Here is a 4,852-nt window from a genome sequence, read left to right as displayed (position 1 = left end):
GGTGCTTTGTGTCCACCTACAGGGGTGGGATAGGGAGGGTGAGAGAGAGACACAAGAGGGAGGAGATATGGGGATATATGTATATGTATAGCTGATGCACTTTGTTATACAGCAGAAACTAACACACCATTGTAAAGCAATTATACTCCAATAAAGATGTTAAAAAAATAAAGGTATGTACATTGTTTTTTTTGACATAATGCTATATTGCACACTTAAGAGACTACAATATAGTGTAAACATAACTTTCACATGCATTAGGAAACCAGAAAATTCATGTAGACTTGCTTTATTGTGATAATCACTTTATCGTCATAATTTCTTTTTTTTTGTGGTCTGAAACCAAATCCTCAATATCTCAGAGGTATCCCTGTATCCTTCAAGAATTATATTTTCTGTATATCAGAAACATATCAGGTTTACTTATAATTCTACATGGCTTAGTTTTTTTTTAAAAGAAATGGGTGTTGTGTTTTATGAAGTTATTTTTCAACAGTGATTAAGGTTTGGGTTTTTCTCTTTACCTAAATTTGAACCATCCTTGCATTCCAGTGGTGGTATAGTGGTGATGATAATACTATTAATAATTGACATTTATTAAGCATTTAGTATATACCAGTCAGTGTTCTTTGTTCTTTATGTTCAACTCAATACTACATCCCTATGAGATAGTTCCTACTGTATGATTACCATGTTGTTTTACACATAAGGAAATTGAGACACTGAAAGTTTAAAAATTTGCCACATTACTTAGCTGTTTCTTGGATATGACATTATTCTTTTAGAACTCCACTCGTTTTTGGTTTTTCTGCTCTTATTTTGTTTAGGAATTTTACATTTATATTCACAAGTGAAATTGGTCTACAGTTCTCTGTTTTTGCATGTTATCACCAGTTTTAATATTAGGGTTATGTTTTTCTTAAAGCATTAGTTGGGAAATGTTCTTTTTCTGTGCTCTGCTTTTTCTCATTTTCATTTCTCTAATTTAGTTGGTATTTTCAATACCAACCATTTACTGAGCACTTACTTGGGTTAGGCTATGTATAAAACCCTTCACATACATTATTTATTCCTCACAGTTAAGACATTTATATTATTACAATTTTAAAAAATTTAGATTTAAAAAAATGTTATTTGTCCAATATTACACAGCTGATATAATCCAGGGTTTGGTTCAATCCAAGGTTTGAATCTAAACTGACTTCAGAGCTTATGTATACTCTTGACTTTTCTACTATACTTTCTCCCTCCACCTCTCCTGTACAAAAAAAATGTTCTACAAGATAGACTACACCTTTTCCTGATTTCTCCATTGCATGGCTCCTATGTCTCAGCCTTTCTCTTCTGCACTCTGTGTTATAGTTCTCTCAGTTTTAATGTTGTGAAACTTTTGGTGGAGGTTAGAAACACTATGTTGTCAATATCCATTGACCCAGGAATTTTATTTCATGGATTAAACTTAAAAAGCCAAATTACACAGACGGGAAAAGTTTTCTATATAAAAGGAATGTATTGTGCCATTGTTTTTTAAAGAAAAATTAGAAACTATGTGCCCAAATGAATAGGCCATTATTTAAAATAAAATAATAATTCTAAAGATAGTTCTTATCATCTATTAAGCTATTATTATGCATTAGGTATTTTGAAAATTCTTTTTAGGCATTATTTCATTTAATTCTCACATTTATGGTAGATGTTATAATTAAGGCTGACAGAGATTAAATAATTTGCCCAAGGTCCCACTGCTAGTAGATGGTAAATTTGGGATTTGAATTCTTGACAGTCTGATTCCAAAGGAGATGCTCATAACCACTTCATTCTAGTCCATATAATAGAATACCAGTATGCAAATAAAAAATGATGTAGAACTACATTTTAAGCATGGAAAGATGCCCACTATATGTTCAGGGAAAAAGTAGATTATCAAATAGCATATATAGAATGAATCTATATTGATACCATCTGCATTTTTTACAATAAGCATATGTTATTTTTATCATCAGAAAAAAAAATCCACTATTTTATTTCTGAAAAAAAGTCTAAATCTTAGGGTTTCATGTGTGTACAACCCTAAAGTCAGAAATCCTTAAAAAATGCAAACTGTTAGGGCCCCTTAATCCTAATCCTGATCTTCCTTAGGTAATGAAAAATAAGATAACTACATTTTCTCTTCTTACAGATTTTGAGGACAGAAGTGAGAAGGAAAACAATACAGAAGAGAACGTTTTTGAAGAAGTGTTGCTTGATGGTGCATTTTTAGCTTCTGTACAGTGTTATCAGAGAAAAGACTTTGAAATTGAATGTGAAATGACATCTCTGATACATTAATAGGGAAAGTCCACCCCTGAAGAGGACAGTTTAAGGTCATTTGCAAGTCATGAAGGGTCATGTGTAGAGCTGTGTCTATGTTCTAAGTGTGGAAGGAATTTTACTCAGAGCTCACGCCTTATTAAGAATCAGCTGATCCACACAGGAGAGAAATATTATCATTGCCCAGATGGAGGGAAATGTTTCAGTAACAGTTCAAATTTTATTAGACACCTACGGACCCACACTGGAGAGAAGCCCTATAGATGTCCTGATTGTGGGTGCTCCTTCAGCCAGAGCTCAGCCCTCATCACACATCAGAGGACACACACCGGGGAGAAGCCTTACAAGTGCTGTGAATGTGGGAAGTCTTTCAGCAAGAGTTCTAGCCTGATCACCCACCAGGACCTTCACAATGGGGAGAAGCCCTAAGAGAGTCAGGGGTGTGGGGAAAGCTTCAGCTATGGCTCCAGCTTGCTCTGGTACCAGAGGACATGCACTGGTGAGGGGACCCATGAGTACCCAGAGTGTGGTCAGAGGTGTAGTCACAGCTCCTAACTTGCAGTGCATCAGAGGACCCACACAGGTGAGAAAACGTATCACTGTTCCCAGTGTGGGAAAAGCTTCAGGTGCAGTTTATTTCTTCTTATGCATAAAAGAGCCCACATGGGAGAAAGACCTTACAAGTGCTTAGTTTTTAGGAAAAACTATAGTTGGAGCTCATTTATCATCATTCATCAAAGAACCCATACTGGGGGAGAGACCTTACAAATGTCCCACTTGTGAGAAGGGTTTCAGCAACAGTTCCAAACTTATCACCTATCAGAAAACTCATTCTCAGTAAAAATGTTAATGTGGCCATAGGGAAAACGTCCTTGTAACCACTAGTGCCTTCATGGACCAGTTATTAGGCTAGGAATCCTAATTGCTCTGTGGATGATGTGTCTCTGATATGTCTTACTTATGCAAAAGGTCTGCCCTGAATTATAACAGCCAACTCTTTCTAAAGCAGATATCTTAAATCTGAAGTTGTTACCTTAGTTGTTACCTTAGATCCAGAGAAGTCAGGAGACTTGGATTTTATTCTTGGTTTGATTTAAACTGCCATCTTAAATTTCTCACTCTCTCTGTGCTAATTTTTTGGTTAGCCTTCTTGAATATTTAAAGATTTTTATGTACACCATGTTGTCCATGAGGTCTTTACCTCATTTTTCTTAATGTATTGTAGTAAGGTAGGGAACAGATCTTCGAAGATAAGCTGATGGGAAAAAGGAAACCAGGATATCAGCCTTGAGTAAAAAGTAATTTCGTACTTTTAAATTTTATTTATTTTTATTAAAAGTGCCTCCATCAGGGCAGCACAAATCTCACCAACAGTTTAGACATCAGTTGTCTAAACAAAAGTTTGCTTTGTCCAGTTTTCTAGCTGGGCTAGAGGTAAATGGCCTTCTCATTCATATTTTCTACATTGAAACAGATTTTGTGGTTTTGTTCTGATGCTGTTGAATCTCAAGGGGCTATCCTGTGTGTGGAATGGTACTAGATAGTGCAACATAGTTGTTTGGTGGAATTTAGTTATCTTAGACTAGATGAGCTGGCAGGAGACAGAGCTGTCCAGAGGCAAGGTTTTATACCTTCTTGGGAAGAATGCTATCTCTTCAGAGCTACTCTATCCTTCCTTTACTAGAAGAAAATTTGTTCCTTCAGTCTGCAGTGTCTTTACAAACCAAATGTTGAGATATATAATCTGACACAGGGATGAATATTTAGAGTTAAAACTGTCCAAAGAGTCCTTGAGAGTTCCAGGTATCCCATTTCTTCATATACTATATCCAAATAGTTGGTTCTCAGAGGCTTAGAAATATTTGAGTTACATATAATTCTGAAACAAAAACTGTTTTGCTATCTCTGTTCACACTATCATGTTCTTTTAGATAAAATCAACATAAACATGCTCAGTACAGTAGAGGTGTAAGCAAGTAGGTAATAAGGTGTTTTAAATCATGAATTTGGTTTAAGCCTATGTGCATATATTCTAACATTTATAAATTCTCAGTGTTGTAAAACTCAGAGCTAATACTCTTGCAAGTAATGGATGACTTGTGAGTAATGAGTCAGTTAATGTATAATGTCATTTGAACGTTTATGATTCTCTGAGTTTAGCAAATTGATCTGTGACTTTTGCCTGTGACTCCTGTGACTTCATCCTTGTGACCAATTACATTGTTTTCAAGAATGTTTAAACAGGCAGAGGTTGAGGTTGATCCAAGGTTGTTTCTGATTTGGAAATCAGGTGTTTGGATAGGACTGGTGAATGTGTTGTCACCATATGTTCCTCTCTGAACCTGAACTCAAAATAAAGCTTGAAAAAAATTTTTTAGTTACCATCATTCTTATTTCTGATGTCCAAGCCAGGGCACTCTATTAAAGCTTTTAAGGTGCTTCTAGAGTTATAAGGTTTGAATCCATATTTGTAAAAGTCACAGCATAATACCTCATGTTGTTAAGTGGCTCATTGCCTCTTCCCCACTCTCCAACCCCAGCA

This window comes from Aethalodelphis obliquidens, unplaced genomic scaffold, assembly GCF_003676395.1.
Source record: "Aethalodelphis obliquidens isolate GAN/ISIS:26980383/991018 unplaced genomic scaffold, ASM367639v1 scaffold9, whole genome shotgun sequence".
Lineage (NCBI taxonomy): Eukaryota > Metazoa > Chordata > Mammalia > Artiodactyla > Delphinidae > Aethalodelphis > Aethalodelphis obliquidens.
Note: the sequence above shows the minus strand (reverse complement) of the source record.